At 39.1% G+C, this 13976-nt stretch overlaps 1 pseudogene; it reads right to left on the bottom strand.

Moving 5' to 3' along the window:
- Positions 1 to 2811: 2811 nt before the first annotated feature.
- Positions 2812 to 3939, bottom strand: LOC149174569 (LEAF RUST 10 DISEASE-RESISTANCE LOCUS RECEPTOR-LIKE PROTEIN KINASE-like 1.1 pseudogene; annotated as a pseudogene).
- Between the last annotated feature and the right edge of the window lie 10037 nt (positions 3940 to 13976).

Here is a 13976-nt window from a genome sequence, read left to right as displayed (position 1 = left end):
GAATAGATGCCTCTGCACTAAAGAAAGTCCTTAGTAAAGCTATAAAGAAAGCAGGAGAAGCTAAGTTCGCAAGGTGGCAGGCTCTATTTGCAAATTTCGACTTTGAAGTCGAACACATCAAAGGCGAAAAGAATTGTCTGCCTGACTTCCTAAGCAGAGAATATTTAAATTAGAAAGACACTTCCATGGTGATAGTAATAGAATGGGACCCTTCCCAACATATAGAGACTCTAAGAAGTATTTCTGAAACACAGAACTGGGAAGAGTACTGTTCCAAATGGAAACCAACATGGCAACTAAGAAACACAAAAGTGCTCGATGCAAATTTGCAACCTCATTAAGATATTCAACACTTAGTACTTGAAAGGAAAGTCTACCCAAAAGGTAGCAAATGGATACACGGCATGGTGTATCAGAGGAGTATGATGGCTGCACATTTGGCTGAAGAATCCCTAAGCCAAAATTTTAGAGATATCACTGTGATCTAGACAGAAGGAAGCAACCAGAGGAGAATATTCCACAAATATCTTGCCATAAATCAGACCAGATGGCCGGGATGGTACGACATGCTAGAAATGTGGCCACAGGGTAATCCAAGCATTATCTTCTCAGATACCATTTACAACTTTTCAAACTAAAAAATGTTGTGGTGGGACATCATGAATGTAGATGGAAAAAACGAAACTCACTACACAAGAGTAAAATTTGGGGCCACAGGGACCACACAAAGACAACGGAAAGGTGAATGGCTTCAACAATGGTGGAATGATTTTGGCCTCAACAAGACTGCTATGGATCCTCTTTTCGTCCAACGTGACTGTCGATATGAATGCGACACTTGTGGATTTTTAATTGAATGCTGACATTCTCCATGTAAAATTATTGGAGATGTCAATAATTATCAAGACCGTCAAATTCTAGGTTATTTTATGAAAAGACACCATGAATGGTTAGTCATGGCTAAGATTAAACACCAAATCGTCTTAAGAAAGCCTATGATTGTACGAAGATTTTATACAAAGGCTTGGGATTTTTTTAGATATTCTCAGATAATATTTCCAAGGGCCACACCCTTGGGGGACTAATGGTTCTCGTGAGCTTGTCCTTAAAGCTTCCACAGTGTCATAATGATGTCTAGTCACAAGACTGAATGTGACTAGTTTTCTCGTGGGCGTTTCTGTTTAAAAGCATCCACTATGTAAAAGTTATTTACAATACAATGTTTTCCATGGGATTTGTTCAAATCTTCCACAGTGTAACTTAGTACGAAGATTCTTCACTCACGAGACTCGGAGCACTTCTCCGAATTTTGGTGAGCTTTGAGCCACATCTCTTCGACTGATGAAAGATAGTACTGAATCTGTCTGCCTGACTATCGGATGTTTTTCCCCTCATTTCCCTATATAAAGAAGGAGTAAGGCTCATTCTGGGCATTCAGGGTGTGAGTGTGATTTTGGTTATGTTTTTGAGTTTTTGAGTCCAAGGAGGAAGTTCTTGCTTCCATATCTTTAGAGTTGGATCTGAGAAGCTTGCGCATCAGAGTGAGAGCTCTGTTGGGAACCTAAAGTGGCTAGATTCTTAGGTTTTTGAAGTCTGTATGTTTTCGTAAGAATTCAAGTTCTAAGACAGAGTCTGTGAAAGGCCAGGAAGCCTTTAGATAGTTTTTTGCTTGACAAGTCACAACATTTGATAAATGCCTAAATAGTCTATCTTTGAAAAAGAGCTTCAGAATTTCTCTTTGAATTTTTGTAAAGAAACTTCTCCATAAATATATGAGTATCCATTTTCTGAGCATGATACATTCTGCTTGAGTACATTTTTTTTCATTTCTTCATGTGTTAAAATTGTCTGTTGAGGTAGTATCTATGAGGCAAGAGGTTCGCTTGAGGTTCGCTGAGGTCTGAGGAACACCAATCTGTTAAAGGCAAGAGGCTGTGTGTTAGACGCTAGAGTGTAAAATTCCAAAGATTCATGTATGGATTTGTGTAAGGGTTTACTTATACTCTACATCACACAATACTTATCAAAATAATAAATTAAATGTATGTTATCCTCCTAAAACTTTTTTAAACACAATTTTATAAAATTAACAATTTATTTCCATTTCTTTTGTGACTAGGTAGAGCCTACGACGAAGCTAATCAGTTCATTAAATAACAAAAGAACAATCCACCCACAATGAATAAAATAATTAGCACGAATTACCGACCCTGAATAAAATAATTATCACCAAAATGGTACCAACGATAGTTATCACCCGAATTGTACCCAATGAGACTCTCAATAATAAAACTAACCAATCTTACCATTTTCTTCCATCATACAAACTTCTGAACTTCTGGAGACAAAACATTATAAAATTAACAACTTATTACACTTTACATTATAAAATTAACAACTTATTACACTTTATAATGCAATCACTAATAAAGTTAACCAGTTTTACAATTCTCCATACAGCAAAGGAAAAAACTGTTCCCCATTATAATATGGCCATTGCACAACCAGTAAGCGTGACTGGCTTCGCATAATCTATTCGCCCCATGAGCTTTATCCAAATTTCAATTCATCAATAGTTTGAAACTACTGCATCTCGTCACACAAATAAACATATATATGAAAATCTCAGCTGAAATATATATAATAGCCATGGCCGTTATTCATGGAACCATATAATCTAGAGCCCATGGCCGTTATTCATGGAACCATATAATCTAGAGCCTAAACAGACAATGTTCATCCGGCCTGCAATGTCACAACTATACCTGTGACCTTAAATCTTAACCGAATTTGTGTACTGGTGTTGCGGGGTCACTTGTCTCCGACAGAGACGGAAGAAAATGGTGGCTGTTTGGTGTTGGAAAACGATGATCCCCAGTCTCGTTCACCTGGACCACTTGGCGTCCCACATGATTGCTTGATCTCCTCAAGCCGAGCAACAGCTTCTTTCATATCTGGTCTGTCTTCTCTATCAGAAGCCAAGCATCTGAAGGCTAATTCTGCAACAGCACTGACCATGGCCTTCACCAGATGGTTAACTTCAATGTCCAGCTGGGGATCCACCAGTTCATGCAAAGCCCCTTCTTGAATCTTTGATATTGCCATGTTAGCAAGGTTGATTTCCCCTGTATTCCGATGTACGTCCACCGCTAATTTGGCAGAGATGATCTCCATTAAAACGACCCCGAAGCTGTACACATCGGATTTCTCAGTCAAGTAATAGCATTTAAGGTATTCTGGGTCAATATACCCCGCCGTGCCCAGTATAGCACTGGTGACATATGAGGCATCTGCAGGCACAAGCCCGCAAAACCCAAAACGAGCAACCTTGACATTGAAATTCTCGTCCAAGAAAATGTTGGAGGATTTCACATCTCTGTGAATTATAGGCGTATCAGCACTGTGAAGGAAAGCCAAGGCCTGGGCAGTTTGAAGAGCAATGTTCAAACGAGCGTACCATGGCAATCCCCTAGGGTTTCTGCGATACCCATGGAGATGATCGGCCAAGGTCCCATTTGGAACAAATTCATATACAAGCAGCAGCTCTGGAGTGCCTGCAGAGGTACAGCCATAAGGACGAACCAGGCGTGGATGATTCAAGCTCGAAAATATCTGCAACTCGTTGATGAACTGTTCATGTTTCCAAGAATTTTCCTGATAAAGTCTTTTCACGGCCACAGTTCGTCCGTCCCGAAGCTTTCCCAAATAGACCAACCCATTCCCTTCTTCCCCAATTTCGTTATCCTCATGAAAACAGTTTGTAGCCTGTCGAAGTTCTTCGTAGGAATATATTACCAAATTGCCTATCTTCCGCCCAGGGAATACAGGTGGCTCCATGCCCTTTCCCTCATATTCTCTTAAACCAGTAGCATGACTCTGGCTACCAGAAGGTTTCGTCCTCTTCACACAATGGGTCAAGAACAATACCAGTTTCCTCATGCTCACTGCTTTGCTTCCCTCTTCTGTCAGAGATAAAAATTAATGAAAGCTCACTTGAAGTTGTTAGGATCACATAGCATCATAGAGTATGGAGAGAAGTAGTGGTGTCTAGAAAAAGCTTTGCTTGATTTTATTAGCTAATCTGACTAAAAATCACAGAGCAAAGAAGTGGTGGTGTTGTTAAAATCACAGAGCATCCCGAAAAATGGTGGTGTCTAAAAATATTTTGCTTGATTCCATTGGCTAACAAAACTAAGAATTACAGAGCTAGTGGCGTCTAAAAAAACACCTTACTTAATCTATGAACTAGCCGAACTAATAATAAATAGGTTACAACCCTAACACAAGTTGAAAGAAGAAGAGGCCAATAGCAACCAACTTAAGATGAAGGGCTCTGTAAACAGGTTAAGAAGACGATGGAAATGGAATTTAGGAGAGCGGGCGTGGGGGAAACGGCATGGAATGGAATTGCCGTGCGGGAAACGCCCTCAATTCCACACGGCTTTACGGAGAATTCTGCTGGTATTTGCTGTAAGATGCCCTCAATTCCACACGGTTTTACGTCTTTGTCTGTGAAAATTGTGCAGTGATTTGACTCTGACTCTGCAAGACCTAGAAGGGCGACTTGCCGTTAAACAGAAGCCAATGACCAGAAACGTATGCAGAATTCCGCAAATACATTACGAGGGCGAAAACACGAATTGCAGTGCACAGGATTGCAGAGTCAACGAGCCAATCCGATTTTGCCGCTCGATTCATTAAAATTTAATTTATGCGGAAAGTTATAAAATAATTTATTTTGAACAGGGATTTGCTTTGGCATAGATAAACGACATGGAATTGAGTCAATTGACTTGAGGTGAGGAAGACTCCCATGTCAAGACGTACAAGGGCCGTTTCTCTCACCTGGTATAGTCCATCCCACGCCAGTGGACTATGTTATAGCCGCTTCCATACTTATCGAGTTGGAATTCGGATTCGAATGTCAATTAAAAGTGGAATTCGGATTCGAATAAAAATTTTCAATTAAAATTTGGAATTCGGATACCAATAAAAAATTTCAATTATTTTTTTTAACCGTATATATTTTAGTAGCAGAAAAATTATTATTCATTATTATTAATTTGATTGGTTGTTGAACCATGGAGTTGTTTTTAGTGTGATATTTTGGGTTTTTTGGTATCAGATTCCGGTAGAAAAATTTGAGGTGAAAATTTGATTTGTGTTATTTAAACTGATTTTTTTGATTATATATGGATTCATCACTTTCAAAAACTAGTAAAACACTTATATTGTGAGAGGTTACCCATCAAACTTATAATTTCAATAAATTTTTATCTAATTTTAAAAAATTACACTAAAAAAACCATTAATTTTTTTCCACAATAAAAACAACTCTAAAAAATTCCACAAATACATCCACATAAAGGCGAAAACACGAATTACAGTGCAGAAGACTGCACAGCCAACACACCAATCAGACTGTGCCGCTCGACTTATTAAATTTCAATTTATGAAGAAAATTGTAATATTTTATTTTGGACAGTAATTTGCTTTCCGTTAAGTAAACGACATGGAATTGACTTGCGAAGAGATGACCAAGACGTCAAGACGTACACTGTCCGTTTCTCTCACCTGGTAATAGTCCGTCCCAAGCCAGTGGCCTAATTTATAGCCGCTACTTTGAAAATATAGCATAATTTAGTTGACACAAATAGTAGTGGGAAAGTATTATTGTCTGTAAATTGATTTATCAATGTTATTTAAGGAAAGTTAACGTTTAATTATGCGCTATGGGCAGACAGTATGTTTATTATTTTTATAATTTATTAATATAAATGGGTTATTATTTCTATAATTTATTAATGTAGATTGAATTATCGTGAAGCGAAATTATGTGGAGTAATTTATTTATTATAGTTTTAGAGGTTTTTTATATATTTTTTAGTGTGATTTGTCTATAATTTGCTAAAAATTTGTTGGAATCACAAATTTGAGTTGTAAATTTTTCACAATATGAATCTATCAATAAAAATCAACCTTTGACAAAAAAATTCAGACTAATTCCAACCAAAAACTCCAAAACTTATAATATTTAGACAACACCAAATTATGCTATTTGGAATTACTTGTTGGTTGTGTTTATGAAAACAAGCTTTTACTCCTCGTAAAGGTCTTTGGCTCTTGTGTTATTACTCTATTTATTTTATTTATTTATTTTGTCTAAAATAACTAACTGCAAACTATACCAAAACAATTTTGAAACATACCTAAAGCCCCACATTGTTTTTGGTCTAAAATAACTAACTGCAAACTAAACAAAAGCAATTTTGAAACATATCTGAAGTCCCACATTTTTATTTTTATCTATTGAACCGTGACCTCCTAAAAAAGGACACATACTCTTAACCATTAAGCCCACTCAAACTGTATAATATAAAAAGCTTAAAAGTTAGTACATATTAAAACTTTATTAAATACATAAATTTTATTATTTTCAATCGTAAATAGTACTTTTAATTAAAAATATAAAAGTCAATGCAAGTGGCCACTACCTTATTTTTTATATGAGTATTTAATAAATAAAAAATTATATATCAAATATTTTTACAAAGATGATGAACCAATGGGAGATAGGATGCCATTTGTGATTGATTAATTAATAGGATGTATGATATTGTTCATGCGATAGAACCATAGAGTCCTTTTGCTTCGATTCGACCATACATAGCTGGTACTTTCCTTTTAGGGCCCTCCTTTGTTGCAACCCCAATATTTTTATTTTGTTATTTACACATTAATGCATGGGTTTCATAGTTTCACCACAAATTATTTAGGGGTGGGTATATACAATCTTATTTATTAATGGGTCAATAACACTATAAATATTGGTTGTCTTTCTTTGTGATAGTGTCAACAATGTATATGCCCACCACACATTATGTAGCAGTGTGTATTATAGCTCCATGTATTAGTGAATCAATAGCACCATAAATATTGGTTACCTTTTTTTGTGATAGCTGTGCAGAACAATTCCTCTCTCTTGGTTGACTCTATTGTTTGCATGGTTGTGGCTCACATGACTTCAACCTTTTCCTGGTGCATTTGGTAAATAAGTGGAAGCTAAATTTGAGTGGTGTATGGGAGTTAATATTAGAGATTTAGCTTGGGGGGACACTAAATGGATGTATATCTAGTTACATTTCTCCACATGGTAATTTATATAAATATTTTTAGTCCAAATTTTAGTAGTCTATGGGAGTTAATATGATAGATTTAGCTTTTTGGGAGATAGTAAGTGGTTGCATATCTAGTTCCTTTTCTTTATATGGTAATTCGTATAATTTTTTTTAGTAATATTGTAAGAAATGTTTTAGTTTTTTTAATATGTTCCATTTAGGAAGTTTTAATAATAATTATTCTTTAAATGTTATATTTACGTTGATAGGCGTTTCTTTTGAATCAATGCCCCTCTCATTTTAGTCTATACTTTTCCTCTACATCTGACATCTGGCATATAATTTTTTTACTCTCTTCGCTTGACATCTGGTTCCCACGCATTATTCTTATGGGTCTCTCCAAAGTTGTTGCTTGACATCTAGTTCCCTAGCATTATTCCTCCGGGTCTCTCCAAAACCGAATTCTGTGGTGCATGACCAACATATTCTTGCTTCCATGACCCACGACCAACAAATTCCCGCATCTATGACCCACGACCAACATATTCCTGTGTATTACCTTCAACCCTCAGTTATGTATTATCCAGTGTATTACCTTATTTTTAATTTCCCTACTTCATTTTGTTTCAGTGCTAATTTTCTAGTGATTCTGTTCAACAATCAAAAACACCCACTGCGAGTGACCGTGTTCAAAATATCACAGACAGAGCCCACAAAGCCCAGAGAAGGAGCCTGTGTTTAGTATAACAGTGTTCAATATAACAGATACGACAGAGGCTCTAAAGCCCTTCAGGTTTATGTAATGCAAATCTCCATTTGGTTCCAGTCTCCTCCACAACTTCGAATTTGGAATGGCTATTGTCATTAGTACCATTCTCAAACATTCTAACTCATTTCATTTACTTATTAAAACTTCAAATCAAATTAGAATTTGGCATATTCTAATTGCAGTGAGTGAGGATGTTCTTAGTATGGACGGTATTTGTGTGTGACTATAATACATTTCTTTTCGATTTCTTCGGCATCAACTTAACATGTTTATGATTCGATTTTTGTTCCTTAGTTTTGTTACTTTGTCAATGCATGAGTATATTAGTAATGAAGTGCTACTATTTTAAATCAAAATCTAGGTAGTGAGAAGTCATGGTTTCAAAATAGAAAGCTTAAAACCATCTAATGGAATATATGGTACTTGATTATGAAGGAGGTTTGATTCGGATTTAAACAGGAACGCAACAAATTACATAGATAACAATAAATATAGAGATGCAGCAGAAATAATACTTCATCTCATTAATGTATAATACTGAAATATGCTTACGACAACAGTAATCAAAGGAACAACAATTACAATTGTAAGGCACATAATAATATTTTTGTTTTGGAGCTCTGGTTGCGTTCCTGAGAACCCTAGCGCACGTGCGCTGCCTTGGCCACCATCAACAGCGCTCTGGTTCGCGCTCCAGATGGCTCCTCCGGAGGCTCCCCCGGTGGAGGTCGCTTAGCAGATGGCTTTCTCAGCTCTCGTTAACTCTTTACCACCCCAAAGAGCTCGCCCTGCCATTTCTAAATTTGTAAAAAAAATAAAGGGATTACAAGAGGTTTCCCTTCCTCCTACTTTTCCTAGAATGGCTGCACTTGCTTTGGCAGAAAAGGGTATGATAGGTAAATTCACAGGTCTTTGGCCCTCACCTAAAACTGTTCAGAGGTGGGTGGAAAGAAATTGGGCGGACAAAATTCAAGGGAAAATTGCTATCAGATTCTGTGGGAAGGGTTACTTCACCTTCCACTTCGAGACAAAGAATGACAAGGATCTGATATTTCGCAATGGGCCATATTTTATGGACTCCAGAGGTTTGTACTTAAACAAGTGGATGCCAGATTTCGATCCAAAGCTTGATATTCCTAATGCGGTTCCTGTTTGGGTTCGCCTCCCTCATCTCCCATTACACTGCCGGGGAGATGAATCTGTGCACGCCATCGGAAATGCAGTCGGCAAATATATTGACAGGAGCGAGCCAAGAGACAACATGCAGGCATGTGCCCAAATCTGCGTCTAGGTTGACCTGGGCAAAGGACTTCCAGAAGCCATCAAGATCAAAGTTGATGAATGGTCACACATACAACAACTCGATTATGAACAGATCCCCTTCAAGTGTAAGGTATGTCACGAATATGGTCATTTTTCTAATCGCTGTACTAAGATCATTAATGTGGATAAAAATACTCAAGAAAAACAATGGGAAGTGGTAAAAGGAAAAAAATCAGTCCCTAGCCCCATTTTACCCAATGAACCTGGTCCTTCCTCTCTTAATTCCTCCGCCCAAATCCCATCTCCTCCGCCTTCCCCTCCTCATCGATCTCAATCCCCTGGATTGGAAAAATCCCTTCAATCTCCTCCATCCTCCAACCCCTTCCATGTTCTTTCCCTCCCTGAAGATGACCCTACTCCTTCGAACCCTCCTGATCAACCCTCTTCCCCTCATTCTATGACTTCCCTTCCTCCCCTCTTAACTGACCCCCTCCCTCCTAGAATCACTCGCAGTAACTCCAAGGACCAGGGTTCTTCCTTTGATGGCCAAAAGAAGCCGGGTAGAAAGACTTCAAAACAGCATAGGGATGAGAACACGCAGAAAGAAATAGCCCTAGGTCTACAGAATCCAATAGAATCTTACATTCATGGCACAAAAGAATAAGAAGTAGCAAGCAGAGACAAGGGAGGCAGAGCACCTCCTCGAACCACAGGTCTGAAATGATCAAAATTATTTCATGGAACAGCAGGGGACTTGGGCACCCCTCCAAAACCAATGCTCTAAAAGATCTTATAGCGCACGAGAAACCATCCATCATATTACTACAGGAAACAAAACAAAGAGAATCAGAAATCAACAAGATCATTGGAAAGTATAAACATTATAAAGGAAGCATATGCGAAGCCAGAGGGGCTTCTGGAGGAATTACCACAATTTGGAACCAAAATGATTGGCATAATGAAGCTGAGCTAATTGATCAGCATTAGATAAAAACAGTTCTGAGAAATAGTATTAGCAATCAGCAGATTGTCATCTTTAATGTTTATGTACCCAATCATTACAGGGATAAAGAAATCTGTTGGGAAGCTCTTAGAAAACACATTATGGAAGAAGATAACAACAACATCATAGTTGGTGGCAGCTTCAACTTAATTCTGCATGCTAATGAAAAGCGTGGGGGAACTTTCTGCCAAATCCTTTCAGGAACCAAATGGAAAATATAATGCACATTGGTGACTTGATAGATATATCTCCAAAAAATCGCAAGTACACATGGAGCAATCGTAGGTTGGGCAGCAACAATATCATGGAGAGGCTGGACCGATTCTTGGTCAACATCTCCCTCCTATCAACCTTTTCAACTGTCAACTCCTCCATCTTACCCTTTGTCGTTTCAGACCACTATCCAATCACTCTTGCATTGGATACTCACTGCACCCTTGGTCCGCTTCCATTCAAATATAATCATAATTGGAGTGATTATCAAGCTGCCCGAAACATCATCCAGCTCACCTGGGGACAGCATATTGAAGGTTCCCCAGGTTACATAAGGGAGAATAAATTAAGGAATGTGCAAAAAGCGCTTAGAAATTGGGCCAAATCGCACTATAAGGAGCCAGAAAAGGAAAAACGTGAGCTAAAACTCCAAATTGTTGAACTTCAATGTGCAATAGAACAAAAGGAATATTGCAAAAACGAAAAGATCCAAGAAGAAGAGCTGTACAATAAATTGAGTAGAATTAAAAGACAGGAGGAAGAAAAGTGGCACATCAAATCAAGGAAAATATGGCTGGAAAGTAGGGACAAGAATACCTCCTTCTTTCACAAACAAGCCACTGCAAGACAAGTCAGAAGCACCATAACTGCCATTGTGGATAGCGTAGGGACTCAACATGTGGAACAAACAGATATCAAAGGAGCAGCCACAGAACATTTTAAGGACCTTTTAACTGAAAAAAAGGAGGAAGAATCTTACGATGATTTGCTACAACATTTTCCTTCTAAAATCACAGATGATCTGAACAAAAACCTGACAACAGAAATAAAAGAGGAAGAAATAGTTGAAGCAATCTGGAGTCTCCATCCCAACAAGGCACCTGGACCAGATGGATTCCCAATTTGTTTTTACAGGGACTACTGGGAGTTGATAAAGAAGGACCTCATCAAATACCTCAAGTGGATAAAAAAAGAAGGCAAAATAGGTGGATATACAAATTCTACCCATCTGGCCCTCATTCCTAAGGAGAACCGCCCTTCCAACTTCTCTCGCTTCAGGCCTATATCTTTATGCAATTCATCATACAAAATCTTCTCTAAAATCATAGCCTCTCGGCTCAAACCTCTTCTACCGATGCTAATCTCAGAAAACCAAGGAGGCTTTATGGCTAACAGACAAATTTCAGACTCTATCCTTTTGGTTCAAGAAGCCATCCATTCAAGTCAAGCAAGGAATGAGAAAGGTTTCATTCTGAAACTAGACTTAGCCAATGCCTTTGACAGGGTAAGGCACTCTTTCTTATTCGCAGTTCTTCAAAGGATGGGCTTCTCACCTCTCCTTATTAATGTCATAAGAGCCTGCATCTCTGGGCCTTGGATCGCTCCCCTCATCAACGGAAGACCCGGACCCTCCTTTCAATCCTCAAGAGGACTAAGGCAAGGCTGCCCCTTATCCCCATATCTCTTCATCCTCATGGCAGAATCATTCAACTGTGCCCTTGATCAAAAGAGGCAGTCAGGCCTCATTACGGGCATCAAGTTTGAAGATGGCATTAAAAATATAAATCACTCTCAATTCGCTGATGACACCCTTCTGCTAGGGGGGGCGACCACCATTATAGCAAGAAGATTCAAATCCTTGCTTGACAAGTTTATGAGATATTCAGGAGGTCAAATAAATCACCTCAAAAGCTGCATTTATGGATGGAATGCTTCACCCCAAACGATACACAGCATTGCCAACATTTTTGGTGTCCCCTGCAAGTTAAATTAGGATTGTTTCAATTACTTAGGAATGTCGGTAACCATAGGGAAAGAAAAGACTGGAGTCTGGGACTTAACGCTAGACAAAATGAAAAGGAAAGTTCAGAAATGGGGAACTCTGTGGCTCAATCCAGCTGGGAGACAGGTTCTTCTAAAATCAGGGTTCTCCTCCCTCCCCCTATATCAATTCTCCCAGGCCCAAGCCCCAGCTTCATTCCACCAAAAAATGGATAGCATCCTCAGATTTTTTCTATGGCAAAAGGGTAAGAATGAAAAAAAAAAATACAACCTAGTAAAATGGAAACGGGTCATTCAAAGCCCAGAGAACGGAGGTCTTGGCTTCAGGTCCCCATCTCTTATGAATTTAGCGTTCGGTGGGAAATTGATTTGGAGACTTCTGTGTTGGAAATAATACTGAGAGGGGGGGGGTGAATCAGTATTATCATATTAATAAAACTTTTTCATTTCCATAATCAGATTCATATATGCTACTTCCACAACTTCTTATGATTAAGTTAATCGATCTTCAATGAGTGCATTAGAACATTATCAACCATATTATCAGTTAACAGATGCAGTAACATAAAGTAGATCATCACACATAAGGCACACACATGAACACAATGATGTAAGGTGGAAACCCAATGCGGGAGAAAAACCACCTGCTGCAAGTCATCTCAATCTTCTTCTTAATAAGAAAATTATTTTACAATATTTGTACTGGTGCAGCCTTATACCAGTACGGGAGCTACAACCCCCTTTGCTCTTGTACTAGCCGATCCATTTACTAGTACGCAGGCTACTACCTGCTACAATGCTCCAAAGATTTCCTTTAGCTCTTGTACTAGCTTAGATACTAGTACGTAGGCGCCGGCCTACAATCTTCTCTCCTTCAAGTACCACGTTTCATCAATTTTCATACTGGATACAGTGAAGCACAACCCATAAACTGAAAGGCCACATTTCATCCAATTTTCATACTGGACCCAACAACAACATTGAAGCTCAAACAACCTTCTGAAACACCCAATCAACTGAAGTAACTAGATCAACAATAATAGGACAAAACCCAGAACACAACAATGATAAACAAAGATTTTAAGAGAAGGAAGCACCCTGCTCAACTGCTAGCCTGAGTCCGGACTCACCCTGCTCAACTGCTAGCCTGAGTCCCGGACTCACCCTGCTCAACTGCTGGCCTGAGTCCCTGGACGCACCCTGCTCAACTGCTAGCCTGCGTCCCTCGCACTGAGTCTATTGAACTGCCTGCGTCCCGGCACACCTGAACCCTTCTGCGCCTGCGACCGGCGCACCTGAAACTCTTCGCTCCTGCGTCTCGGACGCACCTGAACCCTTACTGCACCTGCGTCCCTCCGGGCATAAAGAATTTCAAGACTTTAGAAATGACCCAGACAGTTAGATCTATAGATCCGAGTAAGAGCCGAAGAGATCTCAGTCCATCAGATTCGCCTTGTTTAGATCTAGACCAGATCTAGCCCTCATAAGATATTCAACTCAAAACCATACTCAATCCAAATGATCTCCTTTGCTTTATATAGGCAAGCTCCTCCTCAAAACATGGAACAATACCACGAGCCGACACCATAGAAACACAAAACCGTCGGCTAGATACCACACAAGAAACCCCCACGCGCTTTTCTCTGCCTTGAAATGTGTGCACTGGGTGGACGCACCCCCTGAACGGCTGGCCTGCGTCCTTGGACGCGGGTTCTGCATGGTATACCTGCGGGGACGCACTTTCTGAACTGGCTTCCTGCGTCCTTCATAATTTTTCAATAAAATGAGAGCTGATCATTAACTTCTGCTGCTGACTTGAAGAATAGTG

This window comes from Pinus tabuliformis, chromosome 4_1 (assembly GCF_031772625.1).
Source record: "Pinus tabuliformis cultivar Carrire ecotype Pingquan chromosome 4_1, CPIR1, whole genome shotgun sequence".
Taxonomy (NCBI): Eukaryota; Viridiplantae; Streptophyta; class Pinopsida; order Pinales; family Pinaceae; genus Pinus; species Pinus tabuliformis.
This window is presented reverse-complemented; position numbering and strand designations above follow the sequence as displayed.